Source organism: Chlorocebus sabaeus, chromosome 24 (genome assembly GCF_047675955.1).
Source record: "Chlorocebus sabaeus isolate Y175 chromosome 24, mChlSab1.0.hap1, whole genome shotgun sequence".
Classification (NCBI taxonomy): domain Eukaryota; kingdom Metazoa; phylum Chordata; class Mammalia; order Primates; family Cercopithecidae; genus Chlorocebus; species Chlorocebus sabaeus.
Window position 1 is genome coordinate 1,681,233 of NC_132927.1, and position 12,319 is coordinate 1,693,551.

Genomic DNA, 12,319 nt, shown 5'->3' on the forward strand with positions numbered 1-12,319 from the left:
TCTACAGATTATTCTCCATCATGTTTACTGCTTCTGGTTCTCTAATTTCACAGTTTTCCTCAGGCTGTTGTAGACAAAAATGACAGGCCTGACACTAATCTTATCAGTAATGGTTTAGATATTGTGTTAATCTGAACCACAAAGAACATAAATACTCTAAACATTTAAACTACATTCGATTTTTTAAAATATTACTATTCCATATAGTATAGCCCTGCCATACTATATTGAAGGTCTTTAATACAGTTTTAATGCAAAAAGACATTAAACACAAGTTAAAATAATGGCAAAACAGGTATTGCAATTTTCTGGTTTGTTACATCCTAATCACTCTTCTTCAGTCCAGTATAACCTATGAGGCTGACATGGTAGTTATTTAAAATTACTTCTTAGTGGCTCTTGTCCTAGACTTGCAATATCTATTAAAAATCTTAATGAGGGGGATTAAAAACCTTTTTGGCAAAGATAAATAATACAGACTCTTTTACTAAAATGGATAAACTGAAATGAAATTTGAAGCTGGGATAACAACAGTGAGTAGGCTAGTGATTTAGTTCCTCTAAAAGATAAGCTTCCACTATTTCATCATGGAGTCTAGAAATTTAGCCCTAGACTATTTTTTTCAAAATGGGCCAATTTCATTGCATGGAGGGTTATTGACATATGTATCCCTTTAAGAAAATAACATCTGTGTGCTCTATGATGAGATTTCACATTAAAATCTTGTTTCTTATATTGCTAAGGTTTTGAGACTTAATGTACTTGAAGTGCATATTTAAAAGGTAATTAATGCTCAATAATTTTTTTTCTTGTTGATTTTATATTTTAAAAAGATCTTAAACTGCATAGCATGAAAAACAAAGCAGATGCAAGAAAAGCTCTGAATGGAACCAGTTTGAATCAATGTGTGTGTGTGAATACATATACAGTATACCCATATGAATAGTTTAATAAAAATAGAACATTTTTTGTGTTGTTTTTAACTTTATTTTTATCAGTATTTTATAGACTCTTCACATGCCAATAAAAAGAATACCACATCATTTTTGCCTTTTACATATTAGATATCAATACACGTTTTTAAAATAAATTTATAGTGGTAGGATATATATTCAGTGGCCTGCATGATTTGACATTGTTATATTTTAAAAGAAAAATGGGAGTGTGCATAGAATATGTGACCTCCAATATTCTAGAATACAGGTGTTAAAAACGGACATATGTATGTTATATATATAATATGTGTGTGTGTGTATATATAATCACTGATATAAATAAAAACTAGTATCTATCTACCTACTACCTACCTTCCAAAATAGTCATTAGTATGGAAGAACGCTGAAGGATGCTTCAAAAATTTAGAAGGATCGTGTGCAATTATATAATATATATATATATATATATAAAGTTTTTATTAATCTCAATGATACATTTAGATTTTTTACAATCTGATATATAATATGATATATATCAGGTATATATTTTATGATTTTTATGACATACGATTCATATCAAATGATAATATACAACTCGCATAAAATGATTTATATGATGCATATAAAATGACAATAAATTTATAAATCACATAAAACGATTTATATAATTCATATAAAATCCTTCCAAATCTTTGTAGCATCCTTCAGCATTCTTCCATACTAGTGACTATTTTAGAATATATTCTCTTCTACACATCTGGTGGTTAGGTACTTTGGGGACTATCCAAAGATCCAAAATAGATTTCTTGTGGTCTTTGTGGCAATTAGGTAATCAGTAAAGCAGGTTGCATGTGCATACCATCTTATTCTCAGCACTGATTAAGTATGGAAGAGGATATAGAAGATAAAAGACATGATGAGGACCCTTTTGGGTGATCTGTTTATGATAATCAATGTTACCCATTCTTCAGGGCTTAGCTCAGTCATATGTATTGATACCACTAATCCTATTTTTTCTTTGAAGACTTCAAACCAGCAATTCTTCCCTCCTCTCCATGATTCCGTGATTTGACTTCTGTCTTATCATCCTCACACAACTTGTGTTTCAACTACATTAATCTATGTACAGTTTTCTAAAACACAATGTTTTCTGTAAGAATTTTTTTCCCTGGTTTTAATGACTTTCTAACTCTCCTCTCTTTCTGGTAAGCTCTTAATTATGCTTCAAAGGTCAGTTCAAATATCATCTCCTTTGGAAAGCCTTCTCAGGACCTCTCTTAGTAAAATTAATCATTTCTTCCTCTTTCCATATAACATAGTATAAGCCTCCTTTTTTTTATTAACACTTATCGCAGTGCTGTGATTATTATTTGTTACTGTTTTGTCTCCTCACTCCTCATCTTTCCATTTGTAGCAGTGAGTATAGTTTCTGAAAAATAGAAAATACTAATACAACCAACATATGACTAGGCCTCCATGGAAAATCTTTGCTCTTGAAGTCAAGCTCTGTATTCATGAAATCTTCAGAAAACATATTTAACTTCAGAAAGCATTAGCAGTAATATAAATGTTATAAACGATTTTGGGGAGAAAAGAGGATTAAGACTTTATATCAAATGCCAAATCACTAACAACTTGATTAAAAATCTTTAGCTTTTTTCTCCCTATTTCTTTCTGTCAAGTTTCTCTTCTGCATCCTCCAAGGCGAGGGGCACATCAGAATCTGTGTGTGTAATGGTGTTAGTGTTGGGGGCTGGTGCATGCAAGTTGTATGTCAAATGGATGCAGATTTAAAAAGAGTAAATGGTAAATATCAAATCTGGTAATTATGCACAAGAATATGAGACCCTCTATGACCTAATTTCTCCAACTCTCCAGCCCCATCTTTTGCAATTCCCTTCTTCGCCTATTCTGTTTGTAGTTTATGGTTCATAACAGGATACTTCGTGACAGAATGTCCTCACTCATGCACTTTCCTTTTTTTTTTTTTTTTCCTGAGACGGAGTCTCGCTCTCACCCAGGCTGGAGTGCAGTGGTGCGATCTCAGCTCACTGCAAACTCTGCCTCCCAGGTTCATGCCATTCTCCTGCCTCAGCCTCCCGAGTAGCCGGGACTACAAGCGCCCTCCACCACGCCCGGCTAATTTTTTTTTTTTTTTTTTTTTTTTTTTTTTTTTTTTTTTTTTTTTTTTTTTTTTGTATTTTTAGTAGAGTCGGGGTTTCACTGTGTTAGCCAGGTTGGTCTTGATCTGCTGACCTCGTGATCTGCCTGCCTCGGCCTCCCAAAGTGCTGGGATTACAGGCGTGAGCCACCGTCCCGGCCGCACTTCCTTTTTCAGTAGTGCAGTGTTTCACATCTTTGCCTGGATAATCTCAATTCACTCCTCAAATTCTCTAAGAATCCTTACCTAAAAATGTTGCAAGTCCTCCTTCTCTGTACACTAGCGGGAGAAACTGTTCTACAGAAAAGGAGTAGCACATGAACAAGAAATCAGCATGACAAAGAGTATGTTGTGTGCCACAAATGAGAAAGAAGATTTGCTGAAAAAGGAGGTGCAAATATGGATGTACTCTGTTTCATACTCCTGTTAGTCTACGAGCTTCTCAAAGGTGGACAGTAAATTATGGGGTTTTGCCTGACATATAATAACCGATTAATAAGTGTTTTGAAATAAGCTATATTCTATCCCAAGTAGAATGTAGGCTTTTTCAGAGAGCATGGTTTCCATGTCTTTTAGCACATGCTGTACTGACCACAGGTTCATTATTTGACAAATTAATTTTACCATTTCTCATTGTTTTGCTACCAAAAATTACAAACCATACTTCTAGAGATAAATCTGTAAATTGAATTTCCATAATGCAAAACTTATTGGAATAGTTCACAAGAAAGTTAATTGTGATGGGTCAATTCAAAATGTGTAGCTTGTTAATGACAATCTTTGCCCTTAGTCTGACCAACTCAAAATTGTTAGTCAGACTAAATTAACTTTGTCTTGATCTATTTTGGGATGATTATGCAGAGATCTGGCAGAGATTGGGATTTTCAATTTGATGCAATTAGAAAGAAATTTTTATTTATTCTTATTTTTATTTTATTATTTTTTTTGATACAGTGTCTCGCTCTGTCACTCAGGCTGGAGTGCAGTGGCATGATCATAGCTCACTGCAGCCTCAACCTCCTGGGCTCAAATGACCCTCTGGCCTCAGTCTCTGAAGTAGTTGGGACTACAGGCATATTCCATCATGCCTGGCTAAATTGTTCATTTTTAAACAATAGGAAAGCTGTTTCTTCTGTTTGGCTGCAGTGAAATCCTTTAGTCACATTGACACTCTGTTGTATTATATATGAAAATGGAGAATGTACAACTATAACTATATGAACCATATGATTCACTTAGGCTCCATTTAATTTGATACAGCCACCATGATTATCTACACTATGGGTTGGTAAACTACATCCAGTGAGATATTTTGGGCTACCACCTGTTTTTTCAAATAGAGTTTTATGAACACTGCCAACCTCATTCTTTACATATTGTCTGTGGCTTCTTTCTTTTTCTTTTTTCCAACTTATCTTAAGGTCAGGGTTACATGTGCAGGATGTGCAGAGATTTGTTATATAGGTAAACGTGCCATGGTGGTTTACTGCACAGGTCATCCTATCATGTAAGTATTAAGCCAAGCATCCATTAGCTATTCTTCCTGATACTCTCCTTCCTCCCACCCATCACTTTCCAACAGGCCCCAGTGTGTGTTGTTCCCCATCATGTGTCCGTGTGTTTTCATCATTCGGCTCCCGTTTATAAGTGAGAACACATGATGTTTGGTTTTCTGTTCCTGCTAAGAACAATGGCTTCTAACTCCATCCATGTCCATAATGGTTGAACTAATTTACACTTCTACAAACAGTATAAAATCATTTTTTCTTCTCTGCAACCTCACCAGCATCTTTTTTTTTTCTTTTTAATAAAAACCATTATGAATGGGCATGAGATGGTATCTCATTGTAGTTTTGATTTGCATTTATTTATTTATTTATTCTTTTGAGACGGAGTCTCGCTCTGTTACCCAGGCTGGAGTGCAGTGGTATGATCTCGGCTCACTGCAGGCTCCACCTCCCGGGTTCTTGCCATTCTCCTACCTCAAACTTCCAAGTAACTGGGACTAAAGGCACCTGCCACCATGCCTGGCTAATTTTTTTGTATTTTTAGTAGAAACAGGGTTTCACCATGTTAGCCAGGATGGTCTTGATCTCCTGACCTCGTGATCTGCCCACCTTGGCCTCCCAAAGTGCTGGGATTACAGGCGTGAGCCACCGTGCCCAGCCTGCATTTTTCTAATGATCAGTGATGTTGAGCTTTTATTCATACTTTTGTTGGCCACATGTGTGTCTTTTTATGAGAAGTATCTGTTCATGTCCTTTGCCCACGTTGTAATGGGGTTGTTTTTATTTTCCTGTATATTTGTTTACATTTCTTGTAGATGCTGAATCTTAGATCTTTGTGAAATAAATAGATTGCAAAAATTTCCTTTCATTCTGTAGGTTGCCTGTTCACTCTGATGATAGTTTCTTTTGCTGTACAGAAAATCTTTAGTTTATTTAGATCCCATTTGTTTATTTTTGCTTTTGCTGCAATTGCTTTTGCAATTATATTATTATATTTTAAGTTCTGGGATACATGTGCAGAATGTGCAAGTTTGTTACACAGGTATACATGTGCCATGGTGGTTTGCAGCACCCATCAACCCATCATCTACATTAGGTATTTCTCCTAATGCTATCCCTCCCCTAGTCCCCCATACCCAAACAGACCCCAGTGTGTGATGTTCTCCTCCCTGTGTCCATGTGTTCTCATTATTCAACTTCCACTTATGAGTGAGAACATGCAGTCTTTGGTTTTCTGTTCCTGTGTTAGTTTGCTGAGAATTGTGGTTTCCAACTTCATCCATGTCCCTGCAAAGGACATGAACTCATCCTTTTTTATGGCTGCATAGTATTCCATGGCATATATGTGCCACATTTTCTTTATCCAGTCTATCATTGATGGACATTTAGGTTGGTTCCAAGTCTTTGCTATTGTGAATAGTGTTGCAATAAACATATGTGTACATGCATCCTTATAGTAGAATGATTTATAATCCTTTGGGTATATACCCAGTAATGGGATGGCTGGGTCAAATGGTATTTCTGGTTCTAGATCCTTGATGAATCACCACACTGTTTTCCACAATGGGTTGAACTAGTTTACATTCCCACCAACAGTGTAAAAGCATTCCTATTTCTCCATATCCTCTCCAGCACCTATTGTTTCCTGATTTTTTAATGATCGCCATTCTAACTGGCGTGAGATGGTATCTCATTGTGGTTTTCGTTTCCATTTCTCTAGTGGCCAAATAGACATCTACAGAATCTTCACCCCAAGTCAACAAAATATACATTCTTCTCAGCACCAGATTGTGCTTACTCTAAAATCAATCACATGATTTTAATTAAAACATTCCTCAGCAAATGCAAAAGAACAGATATCATAACAGTCTCTCAGACCACACTGCAATCAAATTAGAACTCAGGATTAAGACACTTACTCAAAACCACACAGCTACATGAAAATTGAACAACTTCCTCCTGAATGACTACTGAGTAGATAACGAAATTAAGGCAGAAATAAATAAGTTCATTGAAACCAATGAGAACAAAGACACAACGTACCAGAATCTCTGGGACACAGCTAAAGCAGTGTTTAGAGGAAAATTTATAGCACTAAATGTCCACAGAAGAAATCAGGAAAGATCTAAACTTGACACCCTAACGTCACAATTAAAAGAACTAGAGAAGCAAGAGCAAACAAATTCAAAAGCTAGCAGAAGACAAGAAATAACTAAGATCAGGGCAGAATGGAAGGAGATAGAGACATGGAAAACCCTTAAAAAAAATCAGTGAATTCAGGAGCTGCTTTGTTGTTGTTGTTGTTTTCTTGGTTTTTCATTTACCAGACAGTTTTTTTTTACTCAAAAAAAAAACAAATCCAAAGCCCAGTGCAGCAGCTCTGAGCTCAGACCTGCCCTGCCCTGTTTTGTGGGCCTGTACTTGGCATGTCCTTCATTCACCACAACACTTTAATCCCCACAACAGCCCTGTGAAGTAGGAATTACAACCTTCCCCTGACTCATGTTACAGATGGGGAAACCAAGGCACACATTAAACAGAGTGCACATTACATGGGGATTTCAGGGTTAACCTGGAGTATGAACACATGTGACTCTTGATTCTCACCATGGCCCAGTCAGTGGCCCACTTGGCTTCTTCTCCTCCTTTTGGTGGCCCCATCAGCAGCAGCATAAGAATCTAAAGAGAATCTTAGACCTGTATCCCTGATGACCATTGAAGCAAAAATCCTCAATAAAATACTGGCAAACCGAATCTAGCAGCACATCAAAAACCTTATCCACCACGATCAAGTTGGCTTATTCCCTGGGATGCAAAGCTGGTCCAACATACACAAATCAGTGAATGTAATCCAGCATATAAACAGAACCAAAGACAAAAACCAACATGATTATCTCAATAGATGTAGAAAAGGCCTTTGACAAAATTCAACAGCCTTTCATGGTAAACACTCCCAATAAATTAGGTATTATGGGATGTATCTCAAAATAATAAGAGCTATTTATGACAGACCCACAGCCAATATCATACTGAATGGGCAAAAACTGGAAGCATTCCCTTTGGAAACTGGCACAAGACAGGAATGTCCTATCTCACCACTCCTATTCAACATAGTGTTGGAAGTTCTGGCCAGAGCAATCAGGCAGGAGGAAGAAATAAAGGGTATTCAATTAGTAAATCAGGAAGTCAAATTGTCCCTGTTTACAGATGACATGATTGTATATTTAGAAAACCCCATCATCTCAGTCCAAAATCTCCTTAAGCTGATAAACAACTTCAACAAAGACTCAGGATACAAAATCAACGTACAAAAATCACAAGCATTCTTATACACCAATAACAGACAAACAGAGAGTCAAATCATGAGTTAACTCCCATTCACAAATGCTTCAAAGAGAATAAAATACCTAGGAATCTAACTTACAAGGGATGTGAAGGACCTCTTCAAGGAGAACTACACACCACTGCTCAATGAAATGAAAGAGGACACAAACAAATGGAAGAACATTCCATGCTCAAGGATAGGAAGAATCAATGTAGTGAAAATGGCCTTACCACCCAAGGTAATTTAGAGATTCCATGCCATCCCCATCAAGCTACCAATGAGTTTCTCCACATAAATTGGAAAAAACTACTTGAAAGTTCATATGGAACCAAAAAAAGAGCCTGCATTGCCAAGACAATCCTAAACCAAAAGAACAAAGTTGGAGGTATCACGCTACCTGCCTTCAAACTATACTACAAGGTTGCAGTAACCAAAACAGCATGGTACTGGTACCAAAACAGAGATATAGACCAATGGAACAGAGCAAAGCCCTCAGAAATAATACCACACATCTACAACCATCTGATCTTTGACAAACCTGACAGAAACAAGAAATGGGGAAAAATTCCCTATTTAATAAATGGTGCTGGGAAAGCTGGCTAGCCATACATAGAAAGCTGAAACTGGATCTCTTTCTTACATCTTATACAAAGATTAATTCAAGATGGATTAAAGACTTAAATGTTAGACCTAAAACCATAAAAACCATAGAACAAAACCTAGGCAATCCCATTCAGGACGTAGGCATGGGCAAGGACTTCATGTCTAAAACAGCAAAAGCAATGGCAACAAAAGTCAAAGTTGACAAATGGGATCTAATTAAACTAAAGAGCTTTTGCATGGCAAAAGAAACTACCATCAGAGTGAACAGACAACCTGCAGAACAGGAGAAAAACTTTGCAATCTATCCATCTGACAAGGGTTAATATCCAGAACCTACAAAGAACTCAAACAAATTTACAAGAAAAAAACAACCCTTCAAAAAGTGGGCGAAGGATATGAACAAACACTTCTCAAAAGAAGACATTTATGCAGCTAACAGACATGTGAAAAAATACTCATCATCACTGGCCATCAGAGAAATGCAAATCAAAACCACAACCATGAGAAACCATCTCATGCCAGTTAGAATGGCAATCATTAAAAAGTCAGGAAACAACAGGTGCTGGAGAGGATGTGGAGAAATAGGAACACTTTTACACTGTTGGTGGTACTGTAAACTAGTTCAACCATTGTGGAAGACAGTGTGGCGATTCCTCAAGGATCTAGAACTAGAAATACCATTTGACCCAGCCATCCCATTACTGGGTATATACCCAATGGATTCTAAATAATGCTGCTATAAAGACACATGCACATGTATGTTTATTGCAGCACTATTCGTAATAGCAAAGACTTGGAATCAACCCAAATGTCCATCAATGATAGACTAGATAAAGAAAATGTGGCACATATACACCATGGGATACTCTGCAGCCATAAAAAAGGATGAGTCCTTTGTAGGGACATGGATGCAGCTGGAAACCATCATTTTCAGCAAACTATCACAAGAACAGAAAACCAAACACCGCATGTTTTCACTTATAGGTGGGAATTGAACAACGAGAACACTTGGACACAGGAAGGGAAACATCACACACTGGGGCGTGTTGTGGGGAGGGGGTAAGGAGGAGGGATAGCATTAGGAGATATACCTAATGTAAATGATGAGTTAATAGGTGCAGCACATTAATATGGCACATGTATACAAATGTAACAAACGTGCACATTGTACACATGTAACCTAGAACTAAAAAAAAAAAAAAAAAAGAAAAGAACACCAGTGGTTAAATAATTCTCAGTTTGAATAAGTATGTTGAATAAATGCACTTAAGTGAAAAAAAAAGGAAAAAGATTCTAGTCCTTCATTTTGCTGACAGCCCCTGCAGATGACAATTTCCTTCCTATCATGTCTGCAGAGCTCCAAGTCTAGAGGCGACGCTGAGGCCGAAGCCAGCCACAGTGCCTCAGCTGTGCCTCTCCTCCAGAGTGGGTGCCTGCCCCAGCACGTCCCTGGCACATGGGCATGTGTAACAGACTCCTGTTCCATGCCCCTAGCACTTGAACGTGGCCACATCTCCCCAACCACTGAGCCCGCAGAGCATGCACAGATGGGGAGTTGACTTTAATGGCATTCTTCCTGTCACACCCGTCTATGTAAGAGACCACCAAACAGGCTTTGTGTGAGCAATAAAGCTTTTTAATCACCTGGGTGCAGGTGGGCTGAGTCCTAAAAGAGAGTCAGCACAGGGAGATGGGGTGGGGCAGTTTTATAGGATTTGGGTAGGTAGTGGAAAATTACCGTTAAAGGGGGTTGTTCTCTTGCAGGCAGTGGTGAGGGTCACAAGGTGCTTAGTTAACTCCAGGGACTTATTGTCCAGAAGAAGGAATGTCACAAGGTAATGTCATCAGTTAAGACAGAAACCAGCCATTTTCACTTCTTTTGAGGTCCTTCAGTTGCCTTAGGCCATCTGGATGTATACGTGCAGGCTTGGGCTCAGAGGCCTGACATTCCTGTCTTCTTGTATTAATAAGAAAAGCAAAACAAAATAGTGGTGAAGTGTTGGGGTGGCAAAAATTTTGGGGGGTGGTGTGGAGTGATAATGGGTGATGTTTCTCAGGGCTGCTTTGAATGGGATTAGGGGTGGCTTGAGAACCTAGAGTGGGAGAGATGAACCTGAAGAAAGATTTTGGGGTAAAGGGTGATATTGTGGGGTTGTTAGAAGCAGCATTTTTCATATAGAATGATTGGTGATGGCCTGGATGCCCTTTTATTTGAATTGAGAAACTAAACAGAAAACACAAGGTCTGAATAAGAGAAGGAGAAAAACAGGTATTGAAGGACTAAGAATTGAGAGGACCTAGGACATCCACTTAGGGAGTGTCCAGGGGGTTCAGCGTAATTATTTGCTTTGTTACCGAGTTTTTGGGCTCTATCCTTGAGTGTTTTTATGTTGTCATATAGTAGGCCAGATTGATTTAGGTAAAAACAACACTCTTCATTTAAAAATGTAGAGTCTTCCTTTTTCAGCAGTAAGTCAAGGACTATTCCTATCTTTTTGTATTAATAATAACAAAACAAAACAAAATAGTGGTGAAGTGTTAGTGTCATGAGGGGAACAGGAAGCTGTTGGCCCTATTTGCAAATTGATTTTGGGGGGTAAGGAAAACTAGTGTACACGTGCCTGTCCAACTGATAGATAGACACATGTAGGTGGAGGATTCACAGAGGAAGAAGAGATCTTTGTAAGGCAAATCTGGAAATGTAAAGTGAAAAGATGAGAGGGAGCACCCAAAGGGCTTGACTGAAGTAATGGGGGCTGTCCCTGAAGCCTTGTAGCAGTACAGCCCTGGTTAAGTTGCTGAGACTGATGGGTGTCAGGGTCAGTCCAAGTGAAAGCAAAGAGAGGCTGGGATGAACGGTGTAAAGGAATAGTAAAGAAAGCATCTTGGAAATCCTGCACCCAGACTCTTAGGGATTTAGCGAAGGCAGCAACCCTTAGAGGTTGTAATGGGGACTGATGGGGCAATTGGGTAGAGGGGGAGGTTCTATTTTTATGGTGTATGAGAAAGCACATAGTGTCTATGAGTAACCTTTCACTGCTATTCATGGGGCTGGGTATAAGCAAGTAAGAGGAGAGGTTAGGAGAAGAGTCCGAAGAACAAGGGGAAGGTAGCCAAGAATGGAGTGATACGAAGGGCAGATATCTTAAAGGAAATGAGAGATTCTAAGAGGTGGGCTAGTAAGGCTTGTAACCTACAAGGAAGAGGTTATGAAAGGATGATAGAATGGGATGGGCCTGTGAGGCTGGAAAGAATTTTTCTTGGTCCAAGAACCATTGCCTTATGTGGGAAGAGATTGATACATGGAAGTTTCAGTGGAAGAGTAGGTGGGAGTGATAGAGGAGAAAGGAAAATACTGGCTGCTTCTTTAGCTGTCTTATTAGCATAATTTTTGCCTTGAGCAATGGGATCTGAGGCCCTTTGATGGCTTTGCAGTGAAAGACTCCAGCTTCCTTTGGCAGCAATGCAGCCTTGCAAAGAGCTTTTATTAAAGAGGCATTAATGATGGAGGACCCTTGCATAGTGAAGAAACCTCTTTCAGCCCATAAAGCAGCATGGTGGTGCAGGATATGGAAAGCATATTTAGAGTCAATATAAATATTGAGTTGGGAAAGGATTTAGGATCTATGGGGTCAGCTAGGTTTCCCTTTGTGAGTTTATGTAATGGTTTTGTTAGGATGGCAAAACCAGGTGTCCAAAGGCAAAAGTACCCAACCATGCCTAGGAAGGAAAGGAGTTGTTGCTTTGTAGAAGGGGTTGGGGTTTGGGAGATTAGCAGGACATGATC